Below are 14,637 nucleotides of genomic sequence, written 5' to 3' on the forward strand. Positions count from 1 at the left end.
TTAAAGTGTATTGTGAGAAAATATGAAAATAGGAAAAATGGAAGCCGAGCGTGTCTGTTGAAAGACCTAGAACAATGAAACAGGAAAACACTACTTACATATGCCATTAAAGGAAAATTTCCAGATATAATTATTTAAATCTCGATATTTAAAAGAAACACCATGTATATAAGGAGGAGGAAATGACACCAAAAAAGCAACACTAAAATAGCTTCATGAATTTACTTTAATACTTTCTGTACAGAAAGACAAAGTCAGGACATAGCCACCATATATTCTCAAGGCTAGACTACCTTAGAGCAACGTCCACAAAATCTTCAGAGAAAGGAAGACTTATCAAAGAATTTCCTGTCTAGCCAAATACTGCAAGCACAAAATCAAAATTAAAAAAACAACCACACACACATAGGCATATGAATGCCCAGGGAGCATTGCTCTTATAAGCCATTCTTGAGGAAACTACTGGAAAATGAACCTCAGCCAAAATTAATGAATTAATTAGTGTGACAAAATTCCAGCTTTAAGTATTGAGTAAATGAACTGTATGACTAAAACCTAAAATAAATATGGTAATTATGGTTACCAAAAAATGGAAAAATTGTAAATCCTGACAATATAAAAAAGATGTAATTTTTTTTTAAATTGGAAGGGGAAAGAAAGTAGGACTTTCTGTATATCTCTAGTTTTTTCAATTTTTTTAAAGAAATACCTGATTGACCAATATAATTAAAAGCTATTAAGCTATATGTTAGATGTATAGATATATTTGAAATTATAAAGGTTAATAACCAAAGAAAAACAATATAATTGGTTAAGTATGTTGATGGAGAAAAAAGAGAAAACAATATAATTGGTTAAGTATGTTGATGGAGAAAAAGCTGTCAGCTGACCTTATACAATGGTCTTTTTCTGAAAACCTTAAATCCTAGAAATTCTGAAGACAGCAACACTTCAATAATCATTTAGTTTAAGACTTAATCTGAATATGAGACTACTTATAACCTTTTTCTACACTGTGTGAATGACCACAGAATGATCAGTGATATACTAAAGTGATATTAGCGTGCTCAATTATATGTTAGTATGTAATGCATGTATTATAAGCACCATGTTAAATTTCTAAAAATCTTTTTTTTAAGATTTTATTTATTTGAGAGAGAAAGAAAGAGAGAGAGTGAGTGAGAGAGAGAGGAGGGACAGAAGGACAAGCAGACTCTTCACTGAACATGGAGCCTCACATTGGGGCTCAATCTCAAAACCCTGAGATCACGACCTGAGCCAAAATCAAGAGTCAGTCATTTACCAACTAAGCCACCAGGCACCCCTCTAAAATTCTAAAAATGTTGAATTCTGGACATTTGGCTCCAAAGGTTTTGCCTGAGAAAGACTTATGTTAATTCCATCATCATATAGAATAGAAAAAAATAGATATTAATTAAAGAGGCTTAAAGATATTTTTTTTAAGTTGTGATTAGCTTAGACATTTCCTGGAGTAAGTAGTAACAAATAACAAAATTTTAAGGAAGGAAATCCAGAAAGCCAAACATTTGTAAAGCATATTTTTAAAGCCATAAAAAGGGAGCCACTGAGCAAAGAACATCTGAGCAAAGAAATAATATCAAATGTATCTATTATATATAAATAGATATAAATTAACTAAACTCATATGGTAAACAATGAAAAATTGAATTTAAAGTAAACATAACTTAAGGTTGTAGAAAAGTCATATCCACGAAACAAATAAACTCAAAAAGTTTGTACAAAGAACATTCCAGACAAATGAAAACAAACAAAAACATAAGCATTATAGCCTCACTAAGATGTGTGATCGAATTCAGGACTATACATAGGGAGACCCATAGTTATTACAAAGGTGGGCACTTTATAATGATAAACTTTGCATTCACAGTGCAGATCCAAAAGTCATTACTGTCTACGTGCGAAGAGCATAGCACCAATATTATACAAGCAACAACCATCGGGACACAAGGAAAAACAAAACAAAAAAAATGTTAATTGGAGGAGACAAATTTACCTCTCAATTTTGGCAGATATAAGTGATCATAAATAAGGTCATAGAAAACCAAAAAATAATTAGTAATCTAATAACTTTAATCAACACAGTAAGCAAATGCAAACAAAACCCCCCGTGGCCCACACCACTGTATAATAGCACCCCCTTGAATGTGGATGGTAACGTAACTTAATGATAATACATGACTAATGTGATGAGTATGACTCCTGTGATTTGTTACCTTATACAGCTAAGGTGAAATTGTTTTGCCAGTGTGAATAAGGTCACAAATCAATTGACTTCAAGTTAATCAAAAGACAGATTCCCTTAGGTGGGCCTGGCCTAATCAGGCAAGCTCCTTCAAAGAGTTTAGAGGTCAGAGAACAGAGAAGGCACAAAGATGCTCTACCTCTGGCTTTGAAAAGGCAAACAGGCATGCTATGAACTTCCCATAAGAGATTAATATTTTAGCCACCCTGAATCAACTGAATAAACCCCCGCTCAAAATTTGGTTCCAATATTAAGACTGGTAACACCACACACATACCAAGAGAGTATGAAAAGTTTTATTACTTACAAAATTGAGGCTTTATGGTGAAAAAAATATGGGCCTCCCACGCTGGTCCAAATATGGCTGGAGAAAGTAAGGAAAGGAGCCTGGCTGGCTTGAGAGTTTTTTAATGTGGTTGGGATGAGGGCAGTGAGAGGCTTCCCACTTGTGAGAAGGGCCTGGCATGGTTTGACTCTCCCACTGGTGGCAGGAGATGGAACATGCAGGCTTTTCTTTCGGCTTTCTCAGGTTTGGGGTAGCGAGGGATGATGTGGGCATGAGGCATAAAAGCTGTCAGCAAACCTCAAAAAACTGGAGTCAGACTTATTAAAATTCACCTGTGATATTTGACAGATGATTGAAACATGCTAGTACTATGTTCACTACGTGACTAATGAACTTAGTTAAGTAGGTCATCACAGTGCTCTATGGGGCCTATACCCTGAGGTGAGGAAGGAAGGTGCAGGATCTGTTGAATACTCTAAAAGCCCAATATGGTATGTTCTTAGAAGTGATACAAACACCTTGATCTGAGTAATGTCTGTAACTCCAGAAGGCAAAAGGAGTGTCCTGTTGAGGCCTTGTTTTGTGGCTTTAGTAAGTATAGAGACATGTGGGAACCTTTGGTTATCTATAAGGCAAAAGATGTTCAGGTTCTTTGAGCTAATCTTTGGTATTTATCCTTTATCAGGGACATCTCAGTTAAGGGATGAAAAGCAAGAGCTTTCCAGTGAGGCCCCTCCTGTGTAATAAAGTGTGTGAACGCCTAGTGGTGTTCACTCTACTGATCCTAAGGGTCTTCCCAGGAACACAAGGATTCTGGGAGATGATGAGTAACAACCTCCTGAACTATGGCAACTGGCAAGGGACTGATGACAGAGGAAGCCACCTCCTCCTGCAGGTGGATTGTGTCAGACATCCCAGGTGTGGCTCCATCCTGTATTAAAGAGGCCTTATTGACTGAGCTCATGGGATACTTCTTCTATAATTCAAGGTGTATGGGCAGCTGGACACAGAAGCTCACAGGCTCAAAGTCTATGGGAACCTGTATTTCTAAGAGAAACCAGAATGTTTGCAGCAATTACACCTTAATCATATGTAGCAAGGGACTCAGGGCTGCAGTTTCTTGCATCAGATGCCTTTGGGCAACTTGTGGTCAGCACAGGATGTGTAAAAAACCCAGAGGCATGAGAGAAGTTTGCAAAAGCCTCTATTATGAAGAAGTATTTTTTTTGGGCGGGGGGAGGATTATGGGAATATCTGTTGTATTGCAATTTAGACATGGTCAAGAATTTTTGTTGGAGGGGCCTTCGTTTAATGTGGGCTGATTTGCAGATAACAACATAAATGGGTTTAAGCAAAATTTGTAAATGAAGAATATGTTCCCCTCAGAACCCAAATGCCTAAAAAGAAGTTGTGAATGCCGAGATGGTCAACTGCTAATTTCTTGACAATCTCAGAGATTGAGTAGCTCTTGATTTACCTAATAATTTTTAGGAATTTAACCAAGTTAGATACTGCATTAGTGCCTTGCACTATCAGGCACTGTTTATTCTTCCCAGGTTTAAGACCAGGCCAGCTGAGCTGTTAGAGAAGCCATAGGCACAGCGACTTTTTACCAGAGGTCTTATCTAATGGGTTTCAATTCTTGAAGACCCTCTGTAATGTATATCACACCATACTCACTGTTTTACTGGAGGAAGGTCCATAGCGTCTCATTTTCCCATGCCAATCTGTGTCAAACACTTAATTTTACCTTATTACTCATTAGGTGAGAGCATCCATGCCCACTATGGGGTATTTTAGGGGAATGGGTGTGGATACTAATTAAGGTCATACAGGTTTGCCAACTGACGCATTTTAAAGTTAATTTAGAATCTATGTCATAGAGGTGCAGGAGCCAGTAAAAGACCTTTTACGTCTTTATTCTTTTAGTAGATTATTTTAATAAATGTTGGGTTGGAAATACTTCAGAGTGTTTTTCTCTACTCTATGAATGAGTTTCTTCATCCTCAAATGAGTATCATAAGGGTTATGGGTGTCCCCCATGACAATAGCTACTTTACAGGGTTGAAGGACCCTGGACTTAAGTCAGGTTTTCATTAATCCCTTTGTTATGTCATAGGATGCCATGGGTATTTCCCTTTATAACCCTAAGGATCGGGATCCAGACGTGGGCAGCAGCAGTAGTCAAAATACGTAGGGTCTGGGTAAGTCAGGAGTTTGGACCTCAGCACACCACCTAATGACTGCATTTTCACGAGCAACCACCAGTGGATAGGCCCATATCTCACACAGGGTGAAGACATTTCCCTGGTCACTATGAACATTGGGGCCAACACCTGGCTAAGACACACAGCCAGTTGTCACTGGTTAAGGGTCTCTCCCCTAAGCCTAGTGTTAGTCAAAGTTACATTCTGAGATACCGCATTAGTCAGTCTCTCCAGGGGACCAGAATCACTAGGAGGTCTCCCTATCTATACATAGAATTTCCTGGGCAGCCCTGGTGGTGCATCGGTTTAGTGCCACCTGCAGCCCAGGGCGAGATCCTGGAGACCCTGGATCAAGTCCCACATCAGGCTCTCTGCATGGAGCCTGCTTCTTCCTCTGCCTGTGTCTCTGCCTCCCTCTCTCTCTCTATGCGTGTCTCTATGAATAAATAAATAAAGTCTTAAAATAAAAATACATAGAATTTCTTTATAATAAGGAATTGGCTCATGTGGTTATGGAGGCTGAGAGGCCCCAAGATCTGCAGCATGAATTGGCAAGCTGGAAATCCAAGGGAATTGATGATGTAAGTTCTAGTCTAAGTTTGCCACCAGAGGCAGGAAAACACTACTGACTAAGGTTAAATTCCTTCTTACTCAGTCCTTTTGTTCTATTTAAGCCCTCGAGGAATTGAATGAGGCACAGTCACTTGGGAGACTCTCTGCTTTACTCAGCCTACAGATCAAAATGTTAATGTTATCCAGAAACACCTTCACAGACACTTCCAAAATATTTTTTTTCAGAATAGTGTTTAACCACATAATGTTTAAGCATAAAATACCCTATGGTTCAGTCAAGTTGCATATAAGATTAACCATCACAGATGCACAGATAAGTCCAAACTAAGATACGTGACTCAGGGCCACTTAAGGAGGCCCCAGTTCCATACTCCTGTCCCTAAATACCAATTAACTCCTGAAACCTCTGGTATAAGTGGACCAAATCTGTGACAGAGGCTTGGTGGGTCTCTGCAAATGTAGCACAGCACAGCCCAATCCCAAGCTTGCCATAGGCCAGCAGGACCAATTAGCTAGCGGCCGCAAGAGCAAGAAGACCCTGGCAGCAGTGGTCATGGACTCGGCATCCTGCTAACAGCACTGATTATTGTTACCACCTGGAAGAGGAGAATGGAGGCCCCCATCCAAAATTTGTCTTGTATGTCACAAAGTGACACAAAAGATTTATTGCCTCTATAATGGAGTCTTTCCCGACAAATGAACTGCCCCAGCTGGTCGGAAAATGGCTGGAGACAGCAGGGGAAAGAGACAGACTAGATAGACTCGGGGTTTTTCTTGTGATTAGGGGTGGGGTTGAGATGTGGATACTTCACTGGGCAGGGGCTTGGGTGGTTTGAATCTCCTGCCAGTGCCACAAGGGGATGGTACCAGGATCTCATCGCAGTTTGCCTAAGTGTGGGGTGTCAGAAAAGAGAGAAGCCCTCAGACCTGCAGCCATACAAACTGAATCTGCCAACAGTCTGAATCAGCTTGGAAAGGGCCACAGAGTCCAGAAGAGAAGAGACGCCAATCTACCCATGGCTTGGGGCCTGTGATTTCCTGGGTGCAGGACCCAGCTAAGATGACCCATGAAAATTGTGAGGCCACAAGACTGTATTGCTGGCAAACTTGTGGTAAGTTTCATGCAACATCATAGAAATAAATGCATTAAGTCACAGCTCTTGAAAACCAAGGTTAAACCATGTTTTTCCCCGCAAGCATCCATAAAGGTGTTCACAAAAAGTGATGACATATTAATCCACAGCATTATCTGGTAATAATGGGATGTAACTGGAAATTGATGACATAACTGGAAAACAAAACAAAAACAGCAAGTATTATTTTAACTAAATAGTTAAAAATCTCTTAAATATTTCTTGAGTCAGAAGGAAAATCAAACAAAAGTTATAGACAATATTGAAAGTAACCAAAATTGAAATACTCTGTATTGAAAGGAGACTCAGCTACCTCCATTTTGACCTCAAATTTTGTAATTAAGTTCTTCTTTCTAGCTTATGTCTTATTCAGGCAGAAGATCCTGTGGGCAAAGCATCCCCTGATGGGAACCCAAACTTCCCCTTCAATAGGAACTGCCCTGAGCCAGGAAGACCCTGACTGTGACCCAGCCCTAGACATTGATGGACTGGCCGGACCTTCGATGCCTACCTGCACAGACCCATCAACCTATGTCCCACATTTTCCTTGTTATATAAACCTGGGAGTGTCTTCCGCACTTAGGGAACAGTCTTTGAGGTGTCAGTCTTCCAGGTGTTGGGGTCACTGAAATAAACTTTCTTGTTTGTCCACAGCTTGTTTCTCTGTCTTTGGATTTTGTCAGTGGCATGTGGCTGAGCCTGGTCAGAGGCAGGTGCTCGTGCTCTCCTGTGCACCCAGTACAGTACCAGGGCTTTGGATCTAGAACTAAAGTTGAAGTGACAGAAAAACGACCTGAAACACTCATGTTAGTAACGATTTTCAAATGGAATGAAAATAATTTAAGCTCCAACTGAAGAATTAAAAAAAAAATTCAGCAATTAAATAAATCTAAGGAAAGTAAATTGATAGATAAGTACAAAATTTATAAATTCAAAATCACTTTTAAAAAGAGTAGAAGTGGGCAGCTCCGGTGGCGCAGCAGTTTGGCGCCGCCTGCATCCTGGGGTGTGATCTGGAGACCTGGCATCAAGTCCCACATCAGGCTGATCAAATCCCACGTTGGGATCCCTGCAGGGAGCCTGCTTCTCCCTCTGCCTGTGTCTCTGCCTCTCTCTCTCTCTCTCTCTCTCTGACTAAATAAATAAAATCTTTAAAAAAAAAATAAAAAGAGAAGTTTTTTAAAGATTGAGTTATTTTTCTGATAAACAATGAAATACATAAATGTTTAATACCCAGTGAATAAAAAAATAATAAAATATTGAAAATCAAGAAATAAAATAATGGAGATATCATGAAAACATAGCAGATTAAAAGAATTCCAAGTGATTATTTGGATCAATTATATGCAAATAAATGTAATAACCTGTATAAAATGAGTAATGATGATAATATCTGAGAGAAAAGCCATTCAAAGAGCTGCCCTCTTGCAACCTCATGCTGTTTCTAAAAAGCTGTGCTTCCAGGTGGATTTACTAGGTAATTATGCCAAACAGTTAAGGAACAGATAATACTAGTGCTGTTAATATTTTCCAGAACTTAGAAAAAGAATATTGCAAATTCCTTTACAACATGGGCCAACATTAAAGCAAGACTCCAACATGATCTCACAAGGGAAGAAAATTATGAACCAGTTTACAATTGGGTCCCATGCTCCACTCTGTAGATATTTAAAATGCACTTAAAGCATCAGCATCCATTCTCTTTTTTTAAAGAGAGCTTTGTTAAGCTCTTTTTTTAATAATAAATTTATTTTTTATTGGTGTTCAATTTGCCAACATACAGAATAACACCCAGTGCTCATCCCATCAAGTGCCCCCCTCAGTGCCCGTCACCCAGTCACCCCCACCCCCTACCCCCCTCCCCTTCCACCATCTCTAGTTCATTTCCCAGAAGCTCTTTTTTTTTTAAGATTTTATTTATTTATTTTTTATTTATTCATAGAGACACAGAGAGAGAGAGAGAGAGAGAGAGGCAGAGACACAGGCAGAGGGAGAAGCAGGCCCCATGCAGGGAGCCCAACGTGGGACGAGATCTTGGGTCTCCAGGATCACACCCCAAACTGCTGCGCCACCGGGGCTGCCCTAAGCTCTTAAATATAGGAATAGATATATGCTTTTTAAAAAAGCTTTATCATGATGAATTCCAAAGCAAAATGCTTAATGGAAAGCATTGGAAATATTCCAGTTGTAGGCAAACACAAGACAAGGGTTTTCAATCACTGCTATAAGGTCACTGCGCTGCAAGCAGAGGAATGTTTTCAAGGAATACAATGTGAGTGATGTCTTCTCCCCACTTTGTGCAACTCAGTTTAACTGGACATTTCATATTTGACATTGCTCTGAATGAATTGCCCAGTACAATTAGGCAAGAAGAAGAAATAAGATATAAAAATCAGAAAGTAGATGGTAAAATAATACTTTGTCTACGGATAATATATTTATTTTGTAATCACAAAAAGATCAATGAAAAACTTGTATGACATGAGAGTTCATAACACATCTAGGTAGAAAATTACAGTGAAGGAATCACTAGTCTGCAGTCCACAAACACAGTTAGCAGAGGAGATGGGAGGATGTGTGATATAAAACCTCTATGACTAGACCACCCCTCGAATCCAGATCATTGTGAGTACAAGTTGGAAACACTAGCGAGGGACACAGATGAGGCCATTAGCTGTGGATGGACACACCTGACCTTGGGGGGAAATAATTCAATAAAAACGAAAATTCTCCCGAAGTTTCGAAAGTTAATGCAGTCACAATGAAATAATGGCAGCATTTTGGAAAAAGAAGAGGGGAAAGGGCAAAGGTTTTTAAACCTTATGTAGGGAAAAGGAAAGCAAAGCAAAAATGACATTTCTGAAGAAAAATACATGGAGGGAAAAGTGATTCTGAGGAGATGGAATAGACACATTCTTCCCACTAATTAAAACTAACAACCCCGGACATTACATACAAAGCAAGTATAAGCCATGTCTTCTTATATTATCTAAGGGCCTTAGATCCAAAGAAATATGTGGTGGTGGTGGTGGTGGTGGTGGTGGTGGTGGTGGTGGTGGTGAGATCCCGGATTTTATTTTTCCTACATATATCTCAAACTGAATACTTGGAGAAGCCAACAACCGGGAAATACTAATGGGCAACAAAACAAAACAAAACAAAACAAAACAGCAGACAAAAAAAAAAAAAAAAGCCGAAGGAAAGTCTGCAGAGTCAGATCCAAAAGAGCAGAATTCTTTTGATAATAACCATCCTGCTGCAGCCAGCCCCCAGGAAACCTGTGGCCCCCACCTCCCTCCCACCCTTGTCAGGCAGTCACGGGCACCCGAGTCCCCAGCACTGGTGTGGGAAAGGGTGCTCCGGTGTGAAGCCAGGAGGGGATGGTCGCCAAGCTCCCGGGAGCTTCCTGGATGTGAGCTGACACTGGCCTCCTGATTCACAGGGGGAGAGAGGAAGAAAGAGGAAGATGGGACAATGATGCAGGAATTTCTTCACCTGGAATCTCTGTGAAGAGTAAAATCGAGCTTTTTAACCCTGAGTCACAGCCGGGCCCAGAGTAGTAGGATGGCTTTTGTGAACAGAGCAGCCCTCACGGACTGCTCAGGCTAATGGGTTCTGTGTCCTAGGGGTTAACACTGTCACCACCTTGGTGGAAAACAAGAAGGCTCAGCTGGTAGTGATAGCCCATGATGTGGATCCCATTGAGCTGGTTGTCTTCCTGCCTGCTCTGTGTCGTAAGATGGGGGTTCCTTACTGCATTATCAAGGGGAAGGCCAGGCTGGGGCGTCTGGTCCACAGGAAGACTTGCACCACTGTCGCCTTCACACAGGTTAACTCGGAAGACAAGGGAGCTCTGGCTAAGCTGGTAGAAGCCATCAGGACCAATTACAATGACAGATATGATGAGATCCGCCGCCACTGGGGAGGCAACGTCCTGGGTCCGAAGTCAGTGGCTCGCATCACCAAGCTGGAAAAAGCAAAGGCTAAAGAACTGGCCACCAAGCTGGGCTGAGTGGACGCTGTTGAACTTTCTGTACATAAAAGTAATAAAAGGTTCTCTTTCAAAAAAAAAAAAAAAAAGAAAGAGGAAGATGGGGAGGGGGCAGGCCCAGTACGCAAGGGAGCTCATGCACAGGGCTTGCCTTGGGCTGTGCAGAACAAGGTCTCTGCACCGCCTGCCACTTTGTGAGTTTATACAGAGCCCTTGACTGGGCTCGGCCGCGAACCTTTCAGACCTCAGCACCATGTCACCATCTCAAGTCTGTGTGTTTGCAGCAGCCTCTGGGAACGGAAAGGCAAGTAGGATACACATTCTGAAGACAGGAGGAGTGGGAAGCCTCTCACTCTCTGTTCCCAGCTCCCAAATCAGATAGCAGTCGTGTCCTCTTGATGAGCTCCCCACCACTTCACCCCCCAGTGACCCACTCTTACAATTTCATATGCAACTTCTGCCCCCAAAGCCCTCTGCATTGTGCCCTAAGCTGTCAGCAGGAGTCTCATGAGCATGGCAGTGGCCCTTTAGCAGCAAAACAGGCTCATGCAAGAGAAACACAGATTAAGACAATGATTCTCAAAATGAGTGACAACTTTTTCCAAGAGCTCCATGATCTGAACCACTGATTTACTGAGTCTCCTACCCTAGGGCATTCACCCATGTACTCACGTGGTTTTATCAAACGATATATTCGCAGACCAGTGGATATGAACACGTAGCATTCTGTTCAAATAATAGTACAGGTACCTCCTTGTGAGACAGTTGTAACGTCCACGGCCTCCCTATATTGGAGAAGGCCCTTTTCATCTGTGGCCCCAGTGTTCAGAAAGGATAGGTTTTGTTACTAGCATTCAAGGCTTACTAGGTAAATTTATTAAGGGCTTCCATGTATTTGTAATATTCTCCAGACCAATGGAGGGAAAAATGATGGTGACCATGGGATAAACCAGTAGAAAACAGAGTGTACCCACCCGGCCTTGAGGAGGGGGAGGCTGGCAGATTTTGGAATGTGACCAGGCTATGCACACCATATATACTGGGGAGGTAGAACAATTAGGTATGAGGAGATGGCCTGGGAATGGATATTCCATACCAGGGCCCCCATCTTCTCTTTCAGTTGTGCAGGTTCCATTCCAGGGATAGTGCATTTCAACAGGTCCAGTTTGTAGCAGGGCAGTGGGATCCCAGGAGAGACTGAGATGTTGCCCCTCATCCAGCAGTGCAAAGTAATGAAGCCACTGCAAATTCTAGTAGGTAAGTCCTTTCCCAGTGTAATGGGGCTCGGTATTTTCAGGAGCATAGCCTGTGAATCCATGAAACTCAGGGCAATTGTTCACTGTGACTGCTACACACTTATGATGTTAAGCGTCTCAGCAGAGGTCCCCAGACTGTCACAGGGAGCAACAGGCCCTCCGCTTGACCATTCAAATGTATTAAAGCCTGGGACAGTACTTTAGTCCACCCAGCTAAGGTGGTTTTACATGTTAGCAATTTAATGTGCTGCTTTAATACTCATGTTTCACTTTTACAAGCTCTGTTGCTTATAGATGTAGCAGAGATGGAAACTCATTCAATGCCATGTTCTTTTGCCTCATCTTACAGATCATGGCCTCTGAAATGTGACCCCCCAATCACTGTCTATTCCATGTGGGTTCCCACACTAAACTCCGCTTCTCTAATCCCCTCATGGTGATAGCCTGGTTTGCACATCCACAGGGGGAGAAAGCTTGGGTCAGGCCAGACGCAGTGTCCACACAAACCAATGCACATTTAGAACCCTCATTCAGAGGCAGGGGGCCAAAATAATGAATTTGTAACTCCCTTACCAGTTAGGAACTGCAGTGGATAGTCCCAATCTCCTTTGGCAGTTGCCTTGGGCATTGTCTAAAACACGCAGAACACGGTGTTATTGCATTAACCAAATCACTATACTTCAAGGGTGCATCATCATGCTTAGCAACACACCATCTCACTTGGGCACTGCACTGGCCACTCTTTCTAGCACCCAATCTGCTGTATCTACTGCAGGGTCAGTTGCTAAGGTTTGTACCGGAACTAGGGCATCAGATGTTTGCTTGCCAGGGAGTGTCAGTGGCTTATGAGCTAGGGTGTGCAAAACAGTGAGGACTGCCTCAGGCTCTTGAAGATGGACTCAAATGCTTTTTCATATATCTCGACCCTTTAAGAGCTTATATAGAATCATCTACCCCTTGGCTTTTTATTGTCCAAGTCAGTAGTGAATCTTTTTAGAACAGCCCAACTCTCAGTGCAAACCACTCTGAGTTCAGTCCACTGGTTGCTGTATCTTCTTCCTTCCTGAGCGCCACCCCCCCACCCCCAAGTGGCACTGTGCACACTGCTAGGAGCTGTCACTCTGTGGGGGTCTATCAGGTTCCTGCCACCTTCCAAAGCTAGGACCGAAACTCTAAGGGCACTCTCCCTTTTGTTGCCTCAGCTGCAGTGCCTGACCCACAACTCCCAGAGTCACAGATGCATCTAATTCAAATGGTAGCCCCAGGGTGAATGTCCAGGGCTTTCACCTGCTTCCCTGGTATTTTTTGCTTCCTCAAAGGTAGTTTGTTGCTCTATCTCTACTCCCACATCCCTACTTTCTTTACAAAATGGTATAAGGAATGGGAGCACCAGGAAGCATAAGAAATAAAAGGTCTCCAAACCCCAACATTCCTACAAAGGCTTGTATCTCCTTTGCAATTTTAGGGCTTGGATAGGCTTGTATCTTATCAAGCCCAATTTCTGGGACTGCACGAGTTTTATCCAACCGAGAGACTCCCAAAATCTTGTGGTGGTGCATGAGCCTTGGATTTTCTGTGGTTTTACCGCTCATCCTCTCCTTCACAGATGTTTCAGCAAAGTCTGCAGAATGTCTTGCAACAGGGGGATGTCTTCACATGTTGATAATATATTATTAATGTGGTGAACCCATTTTACTGATGTGGGGAGCAAGCAAGGGGATATATTGCGGGGATGCACAGGTAGCTTTGGGGAAGCACTTGAAAGATTTATTATTGCCTTTCCCCCACACACACACAAACTTGATCTTAGCTGTATCAAAAACTTGTCAGTCTTTTCCTTAAAAATAAAGCACTTCTGTGGGAATGCTTTCTGTCAAAGCATTGGAGTAAAACAGTAAGTGTCATCAAATGGCAAAGGTCTTAAAAATGGTTATGGTTAAAATTATGATGAGAGTTTATTATAAAGCTTATTATAAAGCACAGAATTTATGGCTGTGATATACACTTTAAATTTATAAATGGTAACATTATACCAAGATATATCAGATTTTTCTGGAATTTTACATAAAAACTAAAAAAAAAAATTATCATCATTTTTTATTTGTCAATGTTTCCCATGAAATTTAACATATACAAAAATTACATTAAAAAATTACACAGTTGTATAAAACTCCTCTTTTATTCAAGATTCAGTTCCTTGAGTAATTAAAGACCTGATAAAAACAAGGTGCAGAAGCTTTGTTTTCTAGGCAGATTACATCAAAGGTAAAAACAAAACAAAACAAAAGCTTTGTTGTTGTTGTTGTTTTTATTATTAAGTAGCAGGCCAGTAATCTAAGGCAACTTTGTTCTTTTAACAGAGAGAAAACCAAGTTCTAAACTTGCCCCAGTATACTTTTGGTATTAAAATTCTTTTTTCTTTTTAACTCTGTGGACAGTGTTTTCGTTATCTGTTGGAGTATTTCACATATGACAAGATTCACAACTTTAAAGGACAGAGAAAGTCAAGTTTTCTCCTAGGAACTTTGAAGTATTTGCAATTTAAAATTCTCTTTTGTATTAAGTGTGTGACAGCATGAAACAGTTGGTCTTTCTTCATCACCTCATTCACTTTGTTCTCATTTTTCTGGAGACTCCACTGCTTAACCTCCCAATCAGGCTTTGTTATAAGGACTCAGACCTTAATCTGAGGCAGGTTGTACTTTCTCAGCTTTACAAAATAGCATGCTAAGGTCTTTACCTCTCCCAGAGCCCCGGTACTACCAGAGTCGTAGACACACTTTATTAACCTCAGCTCCTCCAACTTTGTAACCTGAGCTTCAGCTTCTAGTTTAGCATCAGTGGCCAGTGGGAACGGCCCACAGGAGAAGACAGCTCATTGCGTCAGACATGTGCTTCCCCTCTTTG

At 41.4% G+C, this 14,637-nt stretch overlaps 1 non-coding gene across 1 annotated transcript; it reads left to right on the top strand.

Annotated features, from left to right (window-relative positions):
* The first annotated feature begins 9,952 nt into the window (after nucleotides 1-9,952).
* Nucleotides 9,953-10,026, top strand: LOC112932695 (small nucleolar RNA SNORD36). The gene has a single exon (XR_003237531.1). It is a non-coding gene; the product is annotated as a small nucleolar RNA SNORD36 (small nucleolar RNA).
* Nucleotides 10,027-14,637: the final 4,611 nt, after the last annotated feature.

Source organism: Vulpes vulpes, chromosome 13 (genome assembly GCF_048418805.1).
Source record: "Vulpes vulpes isolate BD-2025 chromosome 13, VulVul3, whole genome shotgun sequence".
NCBI lineage: Eukaryota > Metazoa > Chordata > Mammalia > Carnivora > Canidae > Vulpes > Vulpes vulpes.